The sequence below is a fragment of the Pinus tabuliformis genome, chromosome 2_2, assembly GCF_031772625.1.
Source record: "Pinus tabuliformis cultivar Carrire ecotype Pingquan chromosome 2_2, CPIR1, whole genome shotgun sequence".
NCBI classification, from domain to species: domain Eukaryota; kingdom Viridiplantae; phylum Streptophyta; class Pinopsida; order Pinales; family Pinaceae; genus Pinus; species Pinus tabuliformis.
This window is the reverse complement of record NC_142300.1, coordinates 1,249,318,391-1,249,344,549: the sequence shown is the minus strand read 5'-3', so window position 1 is coordinate 1,249,344,549 and position 26,159 is coordinate 1,249,318,391. Positions and strand designations below refer to the sequence as shown.

The 26,159-nt window shown below is 39.8% G+C and overlaps 5 pseudogenes; all 5 read right to left on the bottom strand.

Annotated features, from left to right (window-relative positions):
• Positions 1 to 1,094: 1,094 nt before the first annotated feature.
• Positions 1,095 to 1,738, bottom strand: LOC149198026 (peptidyl-prolyl cis-trans isomerase CYP40 pseudogene; annotated as a pseudogene).
• A 5,254-nt stretch (positions 1,739 to 6,992) lies between these two features.
• LOC149198025 (peptidyl-prolyl cis-trans isomerase CYP40 pseudogene) lies at positions 6,993 to 8,168 on the bottom strand (annotated as a pseudogene).
• Positions 8,169 to 12,892: 4,724 nt separating this feature from the next.
• Positions 12,893 to 14,068, bottom strand: LOC149198024 (peptidyl-prolyl cis-trans isomerase CYP40 pseudogene; annotated as a pseudogene).
• Positions 14,069 to 18,792: 4,724 nt separating this feature from the next.
• On the bottom strand, positions 18,793 to 19,968 carry LOC149198023 (peptidyl-prolyl cis-trans isomerase CYP40 pseudogene; annotated as a pseudogene).
• Positions 19,969 to 24,692: 4,724 nt separating this feature from the next.
• On the bottom strand, positions 24,693 to 25,337 carry LOC149198022 (peptidyl-prolyl cis-trans isomerase CYP40 pseudogene; annotated as a pseudogene).
• Positions 25,338 to 26,159: the final 822 nt, after the last annotated feature.

Below are 26,159 nucleotides of genomic sequence, written 5' to 3'. Positions count from 1 at the left end.
CTGCTTGGGTTGAGGTATCTTGAAGGAGAGTACACTGAACGAGCTAGCTTTGGATTCTAGTTGCGTGGATGGCTCATTAATTGACCAAGAGATGTGCTCTATTTTAACGGTCTTTGTCTTCCAACATTCTCCGAAAGTGTAGCAGCATGTTCCCCAAATCTTTTAATAATCCCAGGTATGGAATGCTACCATGTTTCTGATGTGCTGTAGGTGGTATTGATAGACAGGTGTTTCTCTTCCTCAACTCCCGCTCACAGTATCACACTAGCTGCTCTGCGCTTAAAATCATCACCTACAGCAGTTTCGTAGCGCGCTACGAAACTGCTGTTAACAACCTCTATTTGTTCCGTAGCAAATGAATCTGTAGTTGGTAAATGATTTGCTTGAGAATCTTGAGAATTCCTGTGTGCTCTTAGCAAGAAGTCTGAATGGAGTCTACCTCTGCAAACAGCTAAAAGGTGGGCATTTAAGTAATCCAAGTCCTTGTATACCCCTCCATACTACTGGAAATTTTGCTTCAGAAGTCCTTCGTACCACCTCTAAAGCTGCAACTTTCAATAGAAAGAAAACAAATTGACCTGTAGTTTCTCTTGTTATTTGTTCAATATTAATGCTACTATGAAGAACGTGAACCTTGAAACACATCCTAGAATGTGGCTTGAGGAAGGTAACACTCTGATTTTCTTATCTTGATCTTCTTCCCCAGGCCTACAAAACCAGGGCTCACTCCACTTCACAGTCTTCATTACTGAACTCCTCTTTACAACATTACTATCTTCTGCATAACACTGGGGCTGGTACAGGTTCTTGCAAAACATAACTTTCACTTAATTTCATTGCAGTTGTAGTATGGGTGTTGTAATGATGTCATGTACTGTCGCATTATCATTGATCCATCATCATCATCATTTTAAAGAAGATCGACCATCATAAAATCATAGCTCTGCTTATGAATATGATTGGTATCCTGTAGTTATAATTGATGACTGTATTCATGTCAGTGTCCTCCAAACAACCACTAATGAAAACTTCAACATGAATTCTAACGACAAGCAACAAACAGAACCAATAGAAGGACCTATACAGTGATCCGTTCAACATTTGGTGTTCTCCCAGCAAATGTCAAGATAGCGCAATGTCTTTCTGTATTTTCTTAAAGCCATCTTATAATCCCTTTTCTTGTAATTTTCATTCCCAAAACATTTCGCAGAATCTACTGCATTCATTCACCATGAAATTTCTGCAGATTTCTCATCAAGATCAGCTGGCCAGTCTGGATACAAATCTCCATCTTTGAAGAAATTAGCTATTCCATCATCTGATCCTTCTGAGATCTCCTCACAATCTGAAATTACCACATCTAGAGAAAGGCGGTCACTACTTTCTGTGGGAGTATACTCATTGCCACGCACAACTCCCATGCCTTTAATTACCTTCCCAAAGACAACACGCTTTCCATCCAGATGGGAAGTCCTTGTTGTTGTGATGAAAAATTGAGAGACATTTTATTAGGTCCAGAGTTTGCCATTGACAACATTCCTCTGCGCTCATGTTTCAGTTGAACGTTTTCATCATCAAACTTTAATCCATATATTGATTCACCCCCTGTACCATTCTGAACTGAAATGTCTCCATCTCGTATTATAAAACCTTTGATAACTCTATGGAAAGGAAGCCCTTTGTAATGCAGGGGGCGCCGGTATGAGGGCCAATGCACAAAGTCCTGAAATTTGGTCATATCTTCGACAAGTTCCTCGAGACTCTGCTTTTCCTGTTTCGGTTTCTTGCCAGAGACACAAAAACCTTCTTTGCAATGGGAGGCACCGGCTTAGAACACGACCCCCAGACACCAGCACTATCATATGATCCTTGTCGAGCAGCTGCAGCTGCATATTGCCGTCGAATTAAGCTAACTACAATTCCTTGCACGCAGTTCACAAGAAAAACACGTCCAATCTCCACAGCACCTGTGACTTTGTCTGGTGATTAACGTTGTGTTGACATTGAAAAACCACAAGCGGATTGTGGAGGAGTTGCTTGCTGGTAACTGGATTTCAACCTGGGAATGCGTAATCCACCACACAGTGCCATGTTTTCATTACCATGCTCGTATGCTGGCTACGAAATAGAAAATCTTTCTCCAAAGGAACACAATTGATATATTATGGATTTCCAACATTTGCCTGCTTGCATCGATGGATTTCGGGTTTTTGTTGCTGAACATACACATGTACAGAATGCTATCCGGCTTAACAGAACTGTCGCCATTACTGAACTTCTATTAGGTTCCCGTGATCCTCGTTACAATATTATGGACTGGTGCGAAGAGGTGCTGCGGCTTTGAATACCACATCCGCAGATAACTATCCGAGACAACTGCAATAATTGCATTGTATTTCTAACTCAGATCACCGCGTGTTTCATTTTTTGGCGTGCTCTGGAGTGCTTTAAATCTAGCTCTGTATACTTAGGAACATAATCCAGAACAACATATGGATGTTTTGAACAAGAAACTCCACCATAAGGACGACTAGGCGCATCAAAAAACTATTCACACGTTCCAGATGTCAGCTATATCCTTCATTAGCTTTCATTACATAAGATTGCATGTTAACACGTGTTCTCTTAATGTTTTGATGCTGTCGAAGTTATAAATCCACCATTCAACCGTTTGCAACAAGTGTAACTACCGCAAGTGTTTCAAGGATACTACAGGAAACATTAAACGGCGCCATATATGTCTGACTTCAAGACCTTTTTGAAAAGAGAAAGTTGAGATATCTTGTGTTGATATGCCTGCTGTCTATTGCCCAGAATCTGGACGTCCATGTTCAGAAAGGGCCGTATTGACCTTGCTTATGCGCTCCCAATGCACTTATGATATTTCCAAGTGCCAATAAACCCTTGTTAATGTGAACACCTTCTTTGAAACAGAGACCATCCGCACCTGTCTTCTTGGCTCGTAACGCAAACAATGTTTGTACTGCATTCAAAGGTGCGCAATCCTTCCCTTAGTTTCACAAACAGATATAATGTCCTGTACCATTCCAGCAACTTCCTCCAAGGAATGATTTGAATCCTTTACGTTACCAAGGCCGTCTTCAAAGGAGTTTTGTCTAGCAGTCTCTTCATGTTTCACTGAACCAGGAGCGCCATTTGTTGAACCTACCTTAGCGAACTTCCCATTGAATATCAAAAGAGCTAATCTCCAAAATGTTGGTACATGGTGCACAATGACAGAGGTAAGCCTACGAATGAGTCTTCCTCTGAAAGCATCTGCTTCTTCACCAATCACTTCTTTAATATGAGATTTCCCTCTTATATCATTATCACCCAACAGAAGGGAATAAACTATTGAAGACTGCACAAACTCTTATTTGATTTACCCAGAAGATTAGCCACTAAACCATAGACACTGTTCTGCAACTGCTAATGCGAACATTAAACCAATACAAGTATACTTCAATTTAACTATCAGCTTTATACACAATCAATCCATTCAAATTATTGTTTCGGTGCAGGGAGGAACAAAGGATCTGGATTTCTCTTGAACAATTGGGCAATTTGGAGGGCAGCTTGCCAATGCCACATATGCAGCCTTGTGTAGTGCTTCTAGAAGTTTCCCTTAAATATCTGTCATTTCCCAATTTCGCAGCGCAGCCAATGCAAGGTCAATGTTTTCGCTACGAAATCACTAAAACAGATGGCGCTGCTAAACTGCTAACGAATTTATGCGCTGCGAAACTGCTAAAAAGAATTCAGGCGCTGCGAAAACACCCGGTCTTTAAGCTAAGCTAAAAAAATTTGGCAACAGCATTTTCAGTGATAACAGTGGCTCCACTTGGGATAGTGTGCCCTTGTGGTACACTAAGAACCTGCAGTTCCAGTGCCTTATAAAATTTATTTGACAAACAGAAATTTGCCTGACCAGCATGACTGTAGGAGAAAGAAAACTACATCTACTGAAAAATAAATGCTCAGTCAACCTTGAGCTTATTTGCAATTTACCTACCTACCTACCCTAACAATTTCAATTTTCTTCTGCTCAATCAATATGAAATTTCCAATGTAGCCAATCCTCTGCTTTATCTGATATTTGATTTCTTTGACCGTATTGGAGTTCAGAGCCAATCTGACAGTGTGATGACCGCTGCCACTGAAACTGCCTCTGATCTTTATAGGAAAACTGAAACACTGGAGAGTAAAACTCTTCCATGTAATCAGCTATAGGATCCCAGAACACATGATCAGCTTGTCTTTCCTTGTAACTTTCCAGCTGTGCAAACTGATCTTCAACCACAGTGTTCAGTTCCTCAATCGTGAAAGAGAATGGAAGCAGCATAGTCTCCTTGCGTTCTGTCACAGCAAACTTCTGAAAATAATGATCATAATCATGAAAATTATATGCCTGAATTTGTCCTTCTAAACCTTCAATTTCTTTCTCAATGTCTTTGGCAAATTCATCAAAAAATTTCATCTTATCCTCTGACTTGCAGTCAAAGGATTTTAGATATGAGGATAATGACAAAGAAAAGGATTCACTTGTTTCTTCTTTACTATGATCATCATTCCATTGTTTGAAACCTTCAAATGAGGGAGAATCTGCCACCAACTCTGACCTATCTATCCATTCCTCCAAAAACATGAGCCAAAGGTCTTGAAATGACTTAATGGATTTGGCAGGAAAGCATTCAACCCACTGTTTGCATTTCCCTTGGAGTGAATCATAGAATAACCTTATGCAAACATCCTCATGTTTAACTCTAAGAAGCTCAGCAAAATGACAGAAATCTGAGATATACTTCAACGTTAAACTCAAGTCTTCTCCATTGAATTTTGGACCATTCCTTAGAAAATATGCATCCTTGGGAAAATGATTTGGGAAACCATGAATTCCTGAGAAATCTATGCATGCATACCTTGAACAAAGAATGGCAGCTTCTGGGTCCTTCATAACTCCAGTGGAATCACCATGAATGTATAAACCTTGAATTCTTCAACAATGGAGTCGCCAAGGTAGTTTTGCAGCCTCGAAAATCATTTTGAACTCCTGCTACCTTCAGAAATCCAATCTTCAAATTACGGGAGTGAGTAATCTTCAGTCTCCCGGCAGACGCACCAAAATGTTATCACAAAATCAGTACTAAGGGCTGCAGCCAAGCAAGATTTCATGTAACTCTTTCAACCAGACTTTAGACCAAGGATTAGCCTCCTTGATCAGAGAGAGCTCTCTCACAGACTTTTGATAAAAATCAATCACAACAACAGATGGCTAACTCTTTACAAATTCATGAAAACAAAGCTGGTTGAACACATATCAAATTGGTCTTCATTGGGCTATGGAGTCTTACACATTTAATAAACAAAAGCACAGTCATTTCATGGAAGTCAAGGCTCTTTGCATTAGATGTTCAAACATATCTCATACAAACCACAGCTTGCCAAACATACAGGAAGTCAGAGCATTAGAAATGAATTCTGAGTGATTATGTTATAACAAGGCTGTAAAAAAAAACATATAAGAGAAAACACCACCATCATATTTGAACAAAATAATCCATTGAGAATCTTGAGAAGAAACAACCACTGTTTTACTATTACTGTAACAAGTCTTTACATTGACCCAAATAACTCTGTTTTTGTATAAAATGTCCAACCCTTTCTACATCCAACATTGATCCATATATAGGCAAACAAACTTAACCACCTCGAGCTTCCTCCTCCAGCATGAGGGGAGCCTCGAAGGTGGCTATTGACTATCCCTATCTAGTGCATAACTAATTTATTAATTACATAATGGCTAAACTGAAATTACAAATGGTTTTCATTTAATCAAAATCCAAAATCTTTGCTCCTCGTAATATGATGCTTTTCTGGCTCTTGACACATGTCCTTTTGCTGCTTGGGTTGAGGTATCTTGAAGGAGAGTACACTGAACGAGCTAGCTTTGGATTCTAGTTGCGTGGATGGCTCATTAATTGACCAAGAGATGTGCTCTATTTTAACGGTCTTTGTCTTCCAACATTCTCCGAAAGTGTAGCAGCATGTTCCCCAAATCTTTTAATAATCCCAGGTATGGAATGCTACCATGTTTCTGATGTGCTGTAGGTGGTATTGATAGACAGGTGTTTCTCTTCCTCAACTCCCGCTCACAGTATCACACTAGCTGCTCTGCGCTTAAAATCATCACCTACAGCAGTTTCGTAGCGCGCTACGAAACTGCTGTTAACAACCTCTATTTGTTCCGTAGCAAATGAATCTGTAGTTGGTAAATGATTTGCTTGAGAATCTTGAGAATTCCTGTGTGCTCTTAGCAAGAAGTCTGAATGGAGTCTACCTCTGCAAACAGCTAAAAGGTGGGCATTTAAGTAATCCAAGTCCTTGTATACCCCTCCATACTACTGGAAATTTTGCTTCAGAAGTCCTTCGTACCACCTCTAAAGCTGCAACTTTCAATAGAAAGAAAACAAATTGACCTGTAGTTTCTCTTGTTATTTGTTCAATATTAATGCTACTATGAAGAACGTGAACCTTGAAACACATCCTAGAATGTGGCTTGAGGAAGGTAACACTCTGATTTTCTTATCTTGATCTTCTTCCCCAGGCCTACAAAACCAGGGCTCACTCCACTTCACAGTCTTCATTACTGAACTCCTCTTTACAACATTACTATCTTCTGCATAACACTGGGGCTGGTACAGGTTCTTGCAAAACATAACTTTCACTTAATTTCATTGCAGTTGTAGTATGGGTGTTGTAATGATGTCATGTACTGTCGCATTATCATTGATCCATCATCATCATCATTTTAAAGAAGATCGACCATCATAAAATCATAGCTCTGCTTATGAATATGATTGGTATCCTGTAGTTATAATTGATGACTGTATTCATGTCAGTGTCCTCCAAACAACCACTAATGAAAACTTCAACATGAATTCTAACGACAAGCAACAAACAGAACCAATAGAAGGACCTATACAGTGATCCGTTCAACATTTGGTGTTCTCCCAGCAAATGTCAAGATAGCGCAATGTCTTTCTGTATTTTCTTAAAGCCATCTTATAATCCCTTTTCTTGTAATTTTCATTCCCAAAACATTTCGCAGAATCTACTGCATTCATTCACCATGAAATTTCTGCAGATTTCTCATCAAGATCAGCTGGCCAGTCTGGATACAAATCTCCATCTTTGAAGAAATTAGCTATTCCATCATCTGATCCTTCTGAGATCTCCTCACAATCTGAAATTACCACATCTAGAGAAAGGCGGTCACTACTTTCTGTGGGAGTATACTCATTGCCACGCACAACTCCCATGCCTTTAATTACCTTCCCAAAGACAACACGCTTTCCATCCAGATGGGAAGTCCTTGTTGTTGTGATGAAAAATTGAGAGACATTTGTATTAGGTCCAGAGTTTGCCATTGACAACATTCCTCTGCGCTCATGTTTCAGTTGAACGTTTTCGTCATCAAACTTTAATCCATATATTGATTCACCCCCTATACCATTCTGAACTGAAATGTCTCCATCTCGTATTATAAAACCTTTGATAACTCTATGGAAAGGAAGCCCTTTGTAATGCAGGGGGCGCCGGTATGAGGGCCAATGCACAAAGTCCTGAAATTTGGTCATATCTTCGACAAGTTCCTCGAGACTCTGCTTTTCCCTGTTTCGGTTTCTTGCCAGAGACACAAAAACCTTCTTTGCAATGGGAGGCACCGGCTTAGAACACGACCCCCAGACACCAACACTATCATATGATCCTTGTCGAGCAGCTGCAGCTGCATATTGCCGTCGAATTAAGCTAACTACAATTCCTTGCACGCAGTTCACAAGAAAAACACGTCCAATCTCCACAGCACCTGTGACTTTGTCTGGTGATTAACGTTGTGTTGACATTGAAAAACCACAAGCGGATTGTGGAGGAGTTGCTTGCTGGTAACTGGATTTCAACCTGGGAATGCGTAATCCACCACACAGTGCCATGTTTTCATTACCATGCTCGTATGCTGGCTACGAAATAGAAAATCTTTCTCCAAAGGAACACAATTGATATATTATGGATTTCCAACATTTGCCTGCTTGCATCGATGGATTTCGGGTTTTTGTTGCTGAACATACACATGTACAGAATGCTATCCGGCTTAACAGAACTGTCGCCATTACTGAACTTCTATTAGGTTCCCGTGATCCTCGTTACAATATTATGGACTGGTGCGAAGAGGTGCTGCGGCTTTGAATACCACATCCGCAGATAACTATCCGAGACAACTGCAATAATTGCATTGTATTTCTAACTCAGATCACCGCGTGTTTCATTTTTTGGCGTGCTCTGGAGTGCTTTAAATCTAGCTCTGTATACTTAGGAACATAATCCAGAACAGCATATGGATGTTTTGAACAAGAAACTCCACCATAAGGACGACTAGGCGCATCAAAAAACTATTCACACGTTCCAGATGTCAGCTATATCCTTCATTAGCTTTCATTACATAAGATTGCATGTTACCACGTGTTCTCTTAATGTTTTGATGCTGTCGAAGTTATAAATCCACCATTCAACCGTTTGCACCAAGTGTAACTACCGCAAGTGTTTCAAGGATACTACAGGAAACATTAAACGGCGCCATATATGTCTGACTTCAAGACCTTTTTGAAAAGAGAAAGTTGAGATATCTTGTGTTGATATGCCTGCTGTCTATTGCCCAGAATCTGGACGTCCATGTTCAGAAAGGGCCGTATTGACCTTGCTTATGCGCTCCCAATGCACTTATGATATTTCCAAGTGCCAATAAACCCTTGTTAATGTGAACACCTTCTTTGAAACAGAGACCATCCGCACCTGTCTTCTTGGCTCGTAACGCAAACAATGTTTGTACTGCATTCAAAGGTGCGCAATCCTTCCCTTAGTTTCACAAACAGATATAATGTCCTGTACCATTCCAGCAACTTCCTCCAAGGAATGATTTGAATCCTTTACGTTACCAAGGCCGTCTTCAAAGGAGTTTTGTCTAGCAGTCTCTTCATGTTTCACTGAACCAGGAGCGCCATTTGTTGAACCTACCTTAGCGAACTTCCCATTGAATATCAAAAGAGCTAATCTCCAAAATGTTGGTACATGGTGCACAATGACAGAGGTAAGCCTACGAATGAGTCTTCCTCTGAAAGCATCTGCTTCTTCACCAATCACTTCTTTAATATGAGATTTCCCTCTTATATCATTATCACCCAACAGAAGGGAATAAACTATTGAAGACTGCACAAACTCTTATTTGATTTACCCAGAAGATTAGCCACTAAACCATAGACACTGTTCTGCAACTGCTAATGCGAACATTAAACCAATACAAGTATACTTCAATTTAACTATCAGCTTTATACACAATCAATCCATTCAAATTATTGTTTCGGTGCAGGGAGGAACAAAGGATCTGGATTTCTCTTGAACAATTGGGCAATTTGGAGGGCAGCTTGCCAATGCCACATATGCAGCCTTGTGTAGTGCTTCTAGAAGTTTCCCTTAAATATCTGTCATTTCCCAATTTCGCAGCGCAGCCAATGCAAGGTCAATGTTTTCGCTACGAAATCACTAAAACAGATGGCGCTGCTAAACTGCTAACGAATTTATGCGCTGCGAAACTGCTAAAAAGAATTCAGGCGCTGCGAAAACACCCGGTCTTTAAGCTAAGCTAAAAAAATTTGGCAACAGCATTTTCAGTGATAACAGTGGCTCCACTTGGGATAGTGTGCCCTTGTGGTACACTAAGAACCTGCAGTTCCAGTGCCTTATAAAATTTATTTGACAAACAGAAATTTGCCTGACCAGCATGACTGTAGGAGAAAGAAAACTACATCTACTGAAAAATAAATGCTCAGTCAACCTTGAGCTTATTTGCAATTTACCTACCTACCTACCCTAACAATTTCAATTTTCTTCTGCTCAATCAATATGAAATTTCCAATGTAGCCAATCCTCTGCTTTATCTGATATTTGATTTCTTTGACCGTATTGGAGTTCAGAGCCAATCTGACAGTGTGATGACCGCTGCCACTGAAACTGCCTCTGATCTTTATAGGAAAACTGAAACACTGGAGAGTAAAACTCTTCCATGTAATCAGCTATAGGATCCCAGAACACATGATCAGCTTGTCTTTCCTTGTAACTTTCCAGCTGTGCAAACTGATCTTCAACCACAGTGTTCAGTTCCTCAATCGTGAAAGAGAATGGAAGCAGCATAGTCTCCTTGCGTTCTGTCACAGCAAACTTCTGAAAATAATGATCATAATCATGAAAATTATATGCCTGAATTTGTCCTTCTAAACCTTCAATTTCTTTCTCAATGTCTTTGGCAAATTCATCAAAAAATTTCATCTTATCCTCTGACTTGCAGTCAAAGGATTTTAGATATGAGGATAATGACAAAGAAAAGGATTCACTTGTTTCTTCTTTACTATGATCATCATTCCATTGTTTGAAACCTTCAAATGAGGGAGAATCTGCCACCAACTCTGACCTATCTATCCATTCCTCCAAAAACATGAGCCAAAGGTCTTGAAATGACTTAATGGATTTGGCAGGAAAGCATTCAACCCACTGTTTGCATTTCCCTTGGAGTGAATCATAGAATAACCTTATGCAAACATCCTCATGTTTAACTCTAAGAAGCTCAGCAAAATGACAGAAATCTGAGATATACTTCAACGTTAAACTCAAGTCTTCTCCATTGAATTTTGGACCATTCCTTAGAAAATATGCATCCTTGGGAAAATGATTTGGGAAACCATGAATTCCTGAGAAATCTATGCATGCATACCTTGAACAAAGAATGGCAGCTTCTGGGTCCTTCATAACTCCAGTGGAATCACCATGAATGTATAAACCTTGAATTCTTCAACAATGGAGTCGCCAAGGTAGTTTTGCAGCCTCGAAAATCATTTTGAACTCCTGCTACCTTCAGAAATCCAATCTTCAAATTACGGGAGTGAGTAATCTTCAGTCTCCCGGCAGACGCACCAAAATGTTATCACAAAATCAGTACTAAGGGCTGCATCCAAGCAAGATTTCATGTAACTCTTTCAACCAGACTTTAGACCAAGGATTAGCCTCCTTGATCAGAGAGAGCTCTCTCACAGACTTTTGATAAAAATCAATCACAACAACAGATGGCTAACTCTTTACAAATTCATGAAAACAAAGCTGGTTGAACACATATCAAATTGGTCTTCATTGGGCTATGGAGTCTTACACATTTAATAAACAAAAGCACAGTCATTTCATGGAAGTCAAGGCTCTTTGCATTAGATGTTCAAACATATCTCATACAAACCACAGCTTGCCAAACATACAGGAAGTCAGAGCATTAGAAATGAATTCTGAGTGATTATGTTATAACAAGGCTGTAAAAAAAAACATATAAGAGAAAACACCACCATCATATTTGAACAAAATAATCCATTGAGAATCTTGAGAAGAAACAACCACTGTTTTACTATTACTGTAACAAGTCTTTACATTGACCCAAATAACTCTGTTTTTGTATAAAATGTCCAACCCTTTCTACATCCAACATTGATCCATATATAGGCAAACAAACTTAACCACCTCGAGCTTCCTCCTCCAGCATGAGGGGAGCCTCGAAGGTGGCTATTGACTATCCCTATCTAGTGCATAACTAATTTATTAATTACATAATGGCTAAACTGAAATTACAAATGGTTTTCATTTAATCAAAATCCAAAATCTTTGCTCCTCGTAATATGATGCTTTTCTGGCTCTTGACACATGTCCTTTTGCTGCTTGGGTTGAGGTATCTTGAAGGAGAGTACACTGAACGAGCTAGCTTTGGATTCTAGTTGCGTGGATGGCTCATTAATTGACCAAGAGATGTGCTCTATTTTAACGGTCTTTGTCTTCCAACATTCTCCGAAAGTGTAGCAGCATGTTCCCCAAATCTTTTAATAATCCCAGGTATGGAATGCTACCATGTTTCTGATGTGCTGTAGGTGGTATTGATAGACAGGTGTTTCTCTTCCTCAACTCCCGCTCACAGTATCACACTAGCTGCTCTGCGCTTAAAATCATCACCTACAGCAGTTTCGTAGCGCGCTACGAAACTGCTGTTAACAACCTCTATTTGTTCCGTAGCAAATGAATCTGTAGTTGGTAAATGATTTGCTTGAGAATCTTGAGAATTCCTGTGTGCTCTTAGCAAGAAGTCTGAATGGAGTCTACCTCTGCAAACAGCTAAAAGGTGGGCATTTAAGTAATCCAAGTCCTTGTATACCCCTCCATACTACTGGAAATTTTGCTTCAGAAGTCCTTCGTACCACCTCTAAAGCTGCAACTTTCAATAGAAAGAAAACAAATTGACCTGTAGTTTCTCTTGTTATTTGTTCAATATTAATGCTACTATGAAGAACGTGAACCTTGAAACACATCCTAGAATGTGGCTTGAGGAAGGTAACACTCTGATTTTCTTATCTTGATCTTCTTCCCCAGGCCTACAAAACCAGGGCTCACTCCACTTCACAGTCTTCATTACTGAACTCCTCTTTACAACATTACTATCTTCTGCATAACACTGGGGCTGGTACAGGTTCTTGCAAAACATAACTTTCACTTAATTTCATTGCAGTTGTAGTATGGGTGTTGTAATGATGTCATGTACTGTCGCATTATCATTGATCCATCATCATCATCATTTTAAAGAAGATCGACCATCATAAAATCATAGCTCTGCTTATGAATATGATTGGTATCCTGTAGTTATAATTGATGACTGTATTCATGTCAGTGTCCTCCAAACAACCACTAATGAAAACTTCAACATGAATTCTAACGACAAGCAACAAACAGAACCAATAGAAGGACCTATACAGTGATCCGTTCAACATTTGGTGTTCTCCCAGCAAATGTCAAGATAGCGCAATGTCTTTCTGTATTTTCTTAAAGCCATCTTATAATCCCTTTTCTTGTAATTTTCATTCCCAAAACATTTCGCAGAATCTACTGCATTCATTCACCATGAAATTTCTGCAGATTTCTCATCAAGATCAGCTGGCCAGTCTGGATACAAATCTCCATCTTTGAAGAAATTAGCTATTCCATCATCTGATCCTTCTGAGATCTCCTCACAATCTGAAATTACCACATCTAGAGAAAGGCGGTCACTACTTTCTGTGGGAGTATACTCATTGCCACGCACAACTCCCATGCCTTTAATTACCTTCCCAAAGACAACACGCTTTCCATCCAGATGGGAAGTCCTTGTTGTTGTGATGAAAAATTGAGAGACATTTGTATTAGGTCCAGAGTTTGCCATTGACAACATTCCTCTGCGCTCATGTTTCAGTTGAACGTTTTCGTCATCAAACTTTAATCCATATATTGATTCACCCCCTATACCATTCTGAACTGAAATGTCTCCATCTCGTATTATAAAACCTTTGATAACTCTATGGAAAGGAAGCCCTTTGTAATGCAGGGGGCGCCGGTATGAGGGCCAATGCACAAAGTCCTGAAATTTGGTCATATCTTCGACAAGTTCCTCGAGACTCTGCTTTTCCCTGTTTCGGTTTCTTGCCAGAGACACAAAAACCTTCTTTGCAATGGGAGGCACCGGCTTAGAACACGACCCCCAGACACCAACACTATCATATGATCCTTGTCGAGCAGCTGCAGCTGCATATTGCCGTCGAATTAAGCTAACTACAATTCCTTGCACGCAGTTCACAAGAAAAACACGTCCAATCTCCACAGCACCTGTGACTTTGTCTGGTGATTAACGTTGTGTTGACATTGAAAAACCACAAGCGGATTGTGGAGGAGTTGCTTGCTGGTAACTGGATTTCAACCTGGGAATGCGTAATCCACCACACAGTGCCATGTTTTCATTACCATGCTCGTATGCTGGCTACGAAATAGAAAATCTTTCTCCAAAGGAACACAATTGATATATTATGGATTTCCAACATTTGCCTGCTTGCATCGATGGATTTCGGGTTTTTGTTGCTGAACATACACATGTACAGAATGCTATCCGGCTTAACAGAACTGTCGCCATTACTGAACTTCTATTAGGTTCCCGTGATCCTCGTTACAATATTATGGACTGGTGCGAAGAGGTGCTGCGGCTTTGAATACCACATCCGCAGATAACTATCCGAGACAACTGCAATAATTGCATTGTATTTCTAACTCAGATCACCGCGTGTTTCATTTTTTGGCGTGCTCTGGAGTGCTTTAAATCTAGCTCTGTATACTTAGGAACATAATCCAGAACAGCATATGGATGTTTTGAACAAGAAACTCCACCATAAGGACGACTAGGCGCATCAAAAAACTATTCACACGTTCCAGATGTCAGCTATATCCTTCATTAGCTTTCATTACATAAGATTGCATGTTACCACGTGTTCTCTTAATGTTTTGATGCTGTCGAAGTTATAAATCCACCATTCAACCGTTTGCACCAAGTGTAACTACCGCAAGTGTTTCAAGGATACTACAGGAAACATTAAACGGCGCCATATATGTCTGACTTCAAGACCTTTTTGAAAAGAGAAAGTTGAGATATCTTGTGTTGATATGCCTGCTGTCTATTGCCCAGAATCTGGACGTCCATGTTCAGAAAGGGCGGTATTGACCTTGCTTATGCGCTCCCAATGCACTTATGATATTTCCAAGTGCCAATAAACCCTTGTTAATGTGAACACCTTCTTTGAAACAGAGACCATCCGCACCTGTCTTCTTGGCTCGTAACGCAAACAATGTTTGTACTGCATTCAAAGGTGCGCAATCCTTCCCTTAGTTTCACAAACAGATATAATGTCCTGTACCATTCCAGCAACTTCCTCCAAGGAATGATTTGAATCCTTTACGTTACCAAGGCCGTCTTCAAAGGAGTTTTGTCTAGCAGTCTCTTCATGTTTCACTGAACCAGGAGCGCCATTTGTTGAACCTACCTTAGCGAACTTCCCATTGAATATCAAAAGAGCTAATCTCCAAAATGTTGGTACATGGTGCACAATGACAGAGGTAAGCCTACGAATGAGTCTTCCTCTGAAAGCATCTGCTTCTTCACCAATCACTTCTTTAATATGAGATTTCCCTCTTATATCATTATCACCCAACAGAAGGGAATAAACTATTGAAGACTGCACAAACTCTTATTTGATTTACCCAGAAGATTAGCCACTAAACCATAGACACTGTTCTGCAACTGCTAATGCGAACATTAAACCAATACAAGTATACTTCAATTTAACTATCAGCTTTATACACAATCAATCCATTCAAATTATTGTTTCGGTGCAGGGAGGAACAAAGGATCTGGATTTCTCTTGAACAATTGGGCAATTTGGAGGGCAGCTTGCCAATGCCACATATGCAGCCTTGTGTAGTGCTTCTAGAAGTTTCCCTTAAATATCTGTCATTTCCCAATTTCGCAGCGCAGCCAATGCAAGGTCAATGTTTTCGCTACGAAATCACTAAAACAGATGGCGCTGCTAAACTGCTAACGAATTTATGCGCTGCGAAACTGCTAAAAAGAATTCAGGCGCTGCGAAAACACCCGGTCTTTAAGCTAAGCTAAAAAAATTTGGCAACAGCATTTTCAGTGATAACAGTGGCTCCACTTGGGATAGTGTGCCCTTGTGGTACACTAAGAACCTGCAGTTCCAGTGCCTTATAAAATTTATTTGACAAACAGAAATTTGCCTGACCAGCATGACTGTAGGAGAAAGAAAACTACATCTACTGAAAAATAAATGCTCAGTCAACCTTGAGCTTATTTGCAATTTACCTACCTACCTACCCTAACAATTTCAATTTTCTTCTGCTCAATCAATATGAAATTTCCAATGTAGCCAATCCTCTGCTTTATCTGATATTTGATTTCTTTGACCGTATTGGAGTTCAGAGCCAATCTGACAGTGTGATGACCGCTGCCACTGAAACTGCCTCTGATCTTTATAGGAAAACTGAAACACTGGAGAGTAAAACTCTTCCATGTAATCAGCTATAGGATCCCAGAACACATGATCAGCTTGTCTTTCCTTGTAACTTTCCAGCTGTGCAAACTGATCTTCAACCACAGTGTTCAGTTCCTCAATCGTGAAAGAGAATGGAAGCAGCATAGTCTCCTTGCGTTCTGTCACAGCAAACTTCTGAAAATAATGATCATAATCATGAAAATTATATGCCTGAATTTGTCCTTCTAAACCTTCAATTTCTTTCTCAATGTCTTTGGCAAATTCATCAAAAAATTTCATCTTATCCTCTGACTTGCAGTCAAAGGATTTTAGATATGAGGATAATGACAAAGAAAAGGATTCACTTGTTTCTTCTTTACTATGATCATCATTCCATTGTTTGAAACCTTCAAATGAGGGAGAATCTGCCACCAACTCTGACCTATCTATCCATTCCTCCAAAAACATGAGCCAAAGGTCTTGAAATGACTTAATGGATTTGGCAGGAAAGCATTCAACCCACTGTTTGCATTTCCCTTGGAGTGAATCATAGAATAACCTTATGCAAACATCCTCATGTTTAACTCTAAGAAGCTCAGCAAAATGACAGAAATCTGAGATATACTTCAACGTTAAACTCAAGTCTTCTCCATTGAATTTTGGACCATTCCTTAGAAAATATGCATCCTTGGGAAAATGATTTGGGAAACCATGAATTCCTGAGAAATCTATGCATGCATACCTTGAACAAAGAATGGCAGCTTCTGGGTCCTTCATAACTCCAGTGGAATCACCATGAATGTATAAACCTTGAATTCTTCAACAATGGAGTCGCCAAGGTAGTTTTGCAGCCTCGAAAATCATTTTGAACTCCTGCTACCTTCAGAAATCCAATCTTCAAATTACGGGAGTGAGTAATCTTCAGTCTCCCGGCAGACGCACCAAAATGTTATCACAAAATCAGTACTAAGGGCTGCATCCAAGCAAGATTTCATGTAACTCTTTCAACCAGACTTTAGACCAAGGATTAGCCTCCTTGATCAGAGAGAGCTCTCTCACAGACTTTTGATAAAAATCAATCACAACAACAGATGGCTAACTCTTTACAAATTCATGAAAACAAAGCTGGTTGAACACATATCAAATTGGTCTTCATTGGGCTATGGAGTCTTACACATTTAATAAACAAAAGCACAGTCATTTCATGGAAGTCAAGGCTCTTTGCATTAGATGTTCAAACATATCTCATACAAACCACAGCTTGCCAAACATACAGGAAGTCAGAGCATTAGAAATGAATTCTGAGTGATTATGTTATAACAAGGCTGTAAAAAAAAACATATAAGAGAAAACACCACCATCATATTTGAACAAAATAATCCATTGAGAATCTTGAGAAGAAACAACCACTGTTTTACTATTACTGTAACAAGTCTTTACATTGACCCAAATAACTCTGTTTTTGTATAAAATGTCCAACCCTTTCTACATCCAACATTGATCCATATATAGGCAAACAAACTTAACCACCTCGAGCTTCCTCCTCCAGCATGAGGGGAGCCTCGAAGGTGGCTATTGACTATCCCTATCTAGTGCATAACTAATTTATTAATTACATAATGGCTAAACTGAAATTACAAATGGTTTTCATTTAATCAAAATCCAAAATCTTTGCTCCTCGTAATATGATGCTTTTCTGGCTCTTGACACATGTCCTTTTGCTGCTTGGGTTGAGGTATCTTGAAGGAGAGTACACTGAACGAGCTAGCTTTGGATTCTAGTTGCGTGGATGGCTCATTAATTGACCAAGAGATGTGCTCTATTTTAACGGTCTTTGTCTTCCAACATTCTCCGAAAGTGTAGCAGCATGTTCCCCAAATCTTTTAATAATCCCAGGTATGGAATGCTACCATGTTTCTGATGTGCTGTAGGTGGTATTGATAGACAGGTGTTTCTCTTCCTCAACTCCCGCTCACAGTATCACACTAGCTGCTCTGCGCTTAAAATCATCACCTACAGCAGTTTCGTAGCGCGCTACGAAACTGCTGTTAACAACCTCTATTTGTTCCGTAGCAAATGAATCTGTAGTTGGTAAATGATTTGCTTGAGAATCTTGAGAATTCCTGTGTGCTCTTAGCAAGAAGTCTGAATGGAGTCTACCTCTGCAAACAGCTAAAAGGTGGGCATTTAAGTAATCCAAGTCCTTGTATACCCCTCCATACTACTGGAAATTTTGCTTCAGAAGTCCTTCGTACCACCTCTAAAGCTGCAACTTTCAATAGAAAGAAAACAAATTGACCTGTAGTTTCTCTTGTTATTTGTTCAATATTAATGCTACTATGAAGAACGTGAACCTTGAAACACATCCTAGAATGTGGCTTGAGGAAGGTAACACTCTGATTTTCTTATCTTGATCTTCTTCCCCAGGCCTACAAAACCAGGGCTCACTCCACTTCACAGTCTTCATTACTGAACTCCTCTTTACAACATTACTATCTTCTGCATAACACTGGGGCTGGTACAGGTTCTTGCAAAACATAACTTTCACTTAATTTCATTGCAGTTGTAGTATGGGTGTTGTAATGATGTCATGTACTGTCGCATTATCATTGATCCATCATCATCATCATTTTAAAGAAGATCGACCATCATAAAATCATAGCTCTGCTTATGAATATGATTGGTATCCTGTAGTTATAATTGATGACTGTATTCATGTCAGTGTCCTCCAAACAACCACTAATGAAAACTTCAACATGAATTCTAACGACAAGCAACAAACAGAACCAATAGAAGGACCTATACAGTGATCCGTTCAACATTTGGTGTTCTCCCAGCAAATGTCAAGATAGCGCAATGTCTTTCTGTATTTTCTTAAAGCCATCTTATAATCCCTTTTCTTGTAATTTTCATTCCCAAAACATTTCGCAGAATCTACTGCATTCATTCACCATGAAATTTCTGCAGATTTCTCATCAAGATCAGCTGGCCAGTCTGGATACAAATCTCCATCTTTGAAGAAATTAGCTATTCCATCATCTGATCCTTCTGAGATCTCCTCACAATCTGAAATTACCACATCTAGAGAAAGGCGGTCACTACTTTCTGTGGGAGTATACTCATTGCCACGCACAACTCCCATGCCTTTAATTACCTTCCCAAAGACAACACGCTTTCCATCCAGATGGGAAGTCCTTGTTGTTGTGATGAAAAATTGAGAGACATTTGTATTAGGTCCAGAGTTTGCCATTGACAACATTCCTCTGCGCTCATGTTTCAGTTGAACGTTTTCGTCATCAAACTTTAATCCATATATTGATTCACCCCCTATACCATTCTGAACTGAAATGTCTCCATCTCGTATTATAAAACCTTTGATAACTCTATGGAAAGGAAGCCCTTTGTAATGCAGGGGGCGCCGGTATGAGGGCCAATGCACAAAGTCCTGAAATTTGGTCATATCTTCGACAAGTTCCTCGAGACTCTGCTTTTCCCTGTTTCGGTTTCTTGCCAGAGACACAAAAACCTTCTTTGCAATGGGAGGCACCGGCTTAGAACACGACCCCCAGACACCAACACTATCATATGATCCTTGTCGAGCAGCTGCAGCTGCATATTGCCGTCGAATTAAGCTAACTACAATTCCTTGCACGCAGTTCACAAGAAAAACACGTCCAATCTCCACAGCACCTGTGACTTTGTCTGGTGATTAACGTTGTGTTGACATTGAAAAACCACAAGCGGATTGTGGAGGAGTTGCTTGCTGGTAACTGGATTTCAACCTGGGAATGCGTAATCCACCACACAGTGCCATGTTTTCATTACCATGCTCGTATGCTGGCTACGAAATAGAAAATCTTTCTCCAAAGGAACACAATTGATATATTATGGATTTCCAACATTTGCCTGCTTGCATCGATGGATTTCGGGTTTTTGTTGCTGAACATACACATGTACAGAATGCTATCCGGCTTAACAGAACTGTCGCCATTACTGAACTTCTATTAGGTTCCCGTGATCCTCGTTACAATATTATGGACTGGTGCGAAGAGGTGCTGCGGCTTTGAATACCACATCCGCAGATAACTATCCGAGACAACTGCAATAATTGCATTGTATTTCTAACTCAGATCACCGCGTGTTTCATTTTTTGGCGTGCTCTGGAGTGCTTTAAATCTAGCTCTGTATACTTAGGAACATAATCCAGAACAGCATATGGATGTTTTGAACAAGAAACTCCACCATAAGGACGACTAGGCGCATCAAAAAACTATTCACACGTTCCAGATGTCAGCTATATCCTTCATTAGCTTTCATTACATAAGATTGCATGTTACCACGTGTTCTCTTAATGTTTTGATGCTGTCGAAGTTATAAATCCACCATTCAACCGTTTGCACCAAGTGTAACTACCGCAAGTGTTTCAAGGATACTACAGGAAACATTAAACGGCGCCATATATGTCTGACTTCAAGACCTTTTTGAAAAGAGAAAGTTGAGATATCTTGTGTTGATATGCCTGCTGTCTATTGCCCAGAATCTGGACGTCCATGTTCAGAAAGGGCGGTATTGACCTTGCTTATGCGCTCCCAATGCACTTATGATATTTCCAAGTGCCAATAAACCCTTGTTAATGTGAACACCTTCTTTGAAACAGAGACCATCCGCACCTGTCTTCTTGGCTCGTAACGCAAACAATGTTTGTACTGCATTCAAAGGTGCGCAATCCTTCCCTTAGTTTCACAAACAGATATAATGTCCTGTACCATTCCAGCAACTTCCTCCAAGGAATGATTTGAATCCTTTACGTTACCAAGGCCGTCTTCAAAGGAGTTTTGTCTAGCAGTCTCTTCATGTTTCACTGAACCAGGAGCGCCATTTGTTGAACCTACCTTAGCGAACTTCCCATTGAATATCAAAAGAGCTAATCTCCAAAATGTTGGTACATGGTGCACAATGACAGAGGTAAGCCTACGAATGAGTCTTCCTCTGAAAGCATCTGCTTCTTCACCAATCACTTCTTTAATATGAGATTTCCCTCTTATATCATTATCACCCAACAGAAGGGAATAAACTATTGAAGACTGCACAAACTCTTATTTGATTTACCCAGAAGATTAGCCACTAAACCATAGACACTGTTCTGCAACTGCTAATGCGAACATTAAACCAATACAAGTATACTTCAATTTAACTATCAGCTTTATACACAATCAATCCATTCAAATTATTGTTTCGGTGCAGGGAGGAACAAAGGATCTGGATTTCTCTTGAACAATTGGGCAATTTGGAGGGCAGCTTGCCAATGCCACATATGCAGCCTTGTGTAGTGCTTCTAGAAGTTTCCCTTAAATATCTGTCATTTCCCAATTTCGCAGCGCAGCCAATGCAAGGTCAATGTTTTCGCTACGAAATCACTAAAATAGATGGCGCTGCTAAACTGCTAACGAATTTATGCGCTGTGAAACTGCTAAAAAGAATTCAGGCGCTGCGAAAACACCCGGTCTTTAAGCTAAGCTAAAAAAATTTGGCAACAGCATTTTCAGTGATAACAGTGGCTCCACTTGGGATAGTGTGCCCTTGTGGTACACTAAGAACCTGCAGTTCCAGTGCCTTATAAAATTTATTTGACAAACAGAAATTTGCCTGACCAGCATGACTGTAGGAGAAAGAAAACTACATCTACTGAAAAATAAATGCTCAGTCAACCTTGAGCTTATTTGCAATTTACCTACCTACCTACCCTAACAATTTCAATTTTCTTCTGCTCAATCAATATGAAATTTCCAATGTAGCCAATCCTCTGCTTTATCTGATATTTGATTTCTTTGACCGTATTGGAGTTCAGAGCCAATCTGACAGTGTGATGACCGCTGCCACTGAAACTGCCTCTGATCTTTATAGGAAAACTGAAACACTGGAGAGTAAAACTCTTCCATGTAATCAGCTATAGGATCCCAGAACACATGATCAGCTTGTCTTTCCTTGTAACTTTCCAGCTGTGCAAACTGATCTTCAACCACAGTGTTCAGTTCCTCAATCGTGAAAGAGAATGGAAGCAGCATAGTCTCCTTGCGTTCTGTCACAGCAAACTTCTGAAAATAATGATCATAATCATGAAAATTATATGCCTGAATTTGTCCTTCTAAACCTTCAATTTCTTTCTCAATGTCTTTGGCAAATTCATCAAAAAATTTCATCTTATCCTCTGACTTGCAGTCAAAGGATTTTAGATATGAGGATAATGACAAAGAAAAGGATTCACTTGTTTCTTCTTTACTATGATCATCATTCCATTGTTTGAAACCTTCAAATGAGGGAGAATCTGCCACCAACTCTGACCTATCTATCCATTCCTCCAAAAACATGAGCCAAAGGTCTTGAAATGACTTAATGGATTTGGCAGGAAAGCATTCAACCCACTGTTTGCATTTCCCTTGGAGTGAATCATAGAATAACCTTATGCAAACATCCTCATGTTTAACTCTAAGAAGCTCAGCAAAATGACAGAAATCTGAGATATACTTCAACGTTAAACTCAAGTCTTCTCCATTGAATTTTGGACCATTCCTTAGAAAATATGCATCCTTGGGAAAATGATTTGGGAAACCATGAATTCCTGAGAAATCTATGCATGCATACCTTGAACAAAGAATGGCAGCTTCTGGGTCCTTCATAACTCCAGTGGAATCACCATGAATGTATAAACCTTGAATTCTTCAACAATGGAGTCGCCAAGGTAGTTTTGCAGCCTCGAAAATCATTTTGAACTCCTGCTACCTTCAGAAATCCAATCTTCAAATTACGGGAGTGAGTAATCTTCAGTCTCCCGGCAGACGCACCAAAATGTTATCACAAAATCAGTACTAAGGGCTGCAGCCAAGCAAGATTTCATGTAACTCTTTCAACCAGACTTTAGACCAAGGATTAGCCTCCTTGATCAGAGAGAGCTCTCTCACAGACTTTTGATAAAAATCAATCACAACAACAGATGGCTAACTCTTTACAAATTCATGAAAACAAAGCTGGTTGAACACATATCAAATTGGTCTTCATTGGGCTATGGAGTCTTACACATTTAATAAACAAAAGCACAGTCATTTCATGGAAGTCAAGGCTCTTTGCATTAGATGTTCAAACATATCTCATACAAACCACAGCTTGCCAAACATACAGGAAGTCAGAGCATTAGAAATGAATTCTGAGTGATTATGTTATAACAAGGCTGTAAAAAAAAACATATAAGAGAAAACACCACCATCATATTTGAACAAAATAATCCATTGAGAATCTTGAGAAGAAACAACCACTGTTTTACTATTACTGTAACAAGTCTTTACATTGACCCAAATAACTCTGTTTTTGTATAAAATGTCCAACCCTTTCTACATCCAACATTGATCCATATATAGGCAAACAAACTTAACCACCTCGAGCTTCCTCCTCCAGCATGAGGGGAGCCTCGAAGGTGGCTATTGACTATCCCTATCTAGTGCATAACTAATTTATTAATTACATAATGGCTAAACTGAAATTACAAATGGTTTTCATTTAATCAAAATCCAAAATCTTTGCTCCTCGTAATATGATGCTTTTCTGGCTCTTGACACATGTCCTTTTGCTGCTTGGGTTGAGGTATCTTGAAGGAGAGTACATTGAACGAGCTAGCTTTGGATTCTAGTTGCGTGGATGGCTCATTAATTGACCAAGAGATGTGCTCTATTTTACCGGTCTTTGTCTTCCAACATTCTCCGAAAGTGTAGCAGCATGTTCCCCAAATCTTTTAGTAATCCCAGGTATGGAATGCTACCATGTTTCTGATGTGCTGTAGGTGGTATTTATAGATAGGTGTTTCTCTTCCTCAACTCCCGCTCACAGTATCACACTAGCTGCTCTGCGCTTAAAATCATCACCTACAGCAGTTTCGTAGCGCGCTACGAAACTGCTGTTAACAACCTCTATTTGTTCCGTAGCAAATGAATCTGTAGTTGGTAAATGATTTGCTTGAGAATCTTGAGAATTCCTGTGTGCTCTTAGCAAGAAGTCTGAATGGAGTCTACCTCTGCAAACAGCTAAAAGGTGGGCATTTAAGTAATCCAAGTCCTTGTATACCCCTCCATACTACTGGAAATTTTGCTTCAGAAGTCCTTCGTACCACCTCTAAAGCTGCAACTTTCAATAGAAAGAAAACAAATTGACCTGTAGTTTCTCTTGTTATTTATTCAATATTAATGCTACTATGAAGAACGTGAACCTTGAAACACATCCTAGAATGTGGCTTGAGGAAGGTAACACTCTGATTTTCTTATCTTGATCTTCTTCCCCAGGCCTACAAAACCAGGGCTCACTCCACTTCACAGTCTTCATTACTGAACTCCTCTTTACAACATTACTATCTTCTGCATAACACTGGGGCTGGTACAGGTTCTTGCAAAACATAACTTTCACTTAATTTCATTGCAGTTGTAGTATGGGTGTTGTAATGATGTCATGTACTGTCGCATTATCATTGATCCATCATCATCATCATTTTAAAGAAGATCGACCATCATAAAATCATAGCTCTGCTTATGAATATGATTGGTATCCTGTAGTTATAATTGATGACTGTATTCATGTCAGTGTCCTCCAAACAACCACTAATGAAAACTTCAACATGAATTCTAACGACAAGCAACAAACAGAACCAATAGAAGGACCTATACAGTGATCCGTTCAACATTTGGTGTTCTCCCAGCAAATGTCAAGATAGCGCAATGTCTTTCTGTATTTTCTTAAAGCCATCTTATAATCCCTTTTCTTGTAATTTTCATTCCCAAAACATTTCGCAGAATCTACTGCATTCATTCACCATGAAATTTCTGCAGATTTCTCATCAAGATCAGCTGGCCAGTCTGGATACAAATCTCCATCTTTGAAGAAATTAGCTATTCCATCATCTGATCCTTTTGAGATCTCCTCACAATCTGAAATTACCACATCTAGAGAAAGGCGGTCACTACTTTCTGTGGGAGTATACTCATTGCCACGCACAACTCCCATGCCTTTAATTACCTTCCCAAAGACAACACGCTTTCCATCCAGATGGGAAGTCCTTGTTGTTGTGATGAAAAATTGAGAGACATTTGTATTAGGTCCAGAGTTTGCCATTGACAACATTCCTCTGCGCTCATGTTTCAGTTGAACGTTTTCATCATCAAACTTTAATCCATATATTGATTCACCCCCTGTACCATTCTGAACTGAAATGTCTCCATCTCGTATTATAAAACCTTTGATAACTCTATGGAAAGGAAGCCCTTTGTAATGCAGGGGGCGCCGGTATGAGGGCCAATGCACAAAGTCCTGAAATTTGGTCATATCTTCGACAAGTTCCTCGAGACTCTGCTTTTCCTGTTTCGGTTTCTTGCCAGAGACACAAAAACCTTCTTTGCAATGGGAGGCACCGGCTTAGAACACGACCCCCAGACACCAGCACTATCATATGATCCTTGTCGAGCAGCTGCAGCTGCATATTGCCGTCGAATTAAGCTAACTACAATTCCTTGCACGCAGTTCACAAGAAAAACACGTCCAATCTCCACAGCACCTGTGACTTTGTCTGGTGATTAACGTTGTGTTGACATTGAAAAACCACAAGCGGATTGTGGAGGAGTTGCTTGCTGGTAACTGGATTTCAACCTGGGAATGCGTAATCCACCACACAGTGCCATGTTTTCATTACCATGCTCGTATGCTGGCTACGAAATAGAAAATCTTTCTCCAAAGGAACACAATTGATATATTATGGATTTCCAACATTTGCCTGCTTGCATCGATGGATTTCGGGTTTTTGTTGCTGAACATACACATGTACAGAATGCTATCCGGCTTAACAGAACTGTCGCCATTACTGAACTTCTATTAGGTTCCCGTGATCCTCGTTACAATATTATGGACTGGTGCGAAGAGGTGCTGCGGCTTTGAATACCACATCCGCAGATAACTATCCGAGACAACTGCAATAATTGCATTGTATTTCTAACTCAGATCACCGCGTGTTTCATTTTTTGGCGTGCTCTGGAGTGCTTTAAATCTAGCTCTGTATACTTAGGAACATAATCCAGAACAACATATGGATGTTTTGAACAAGAAACTCCACCATAAGGACGACTAGGCGCATCAAAAAACTATTCACACGTT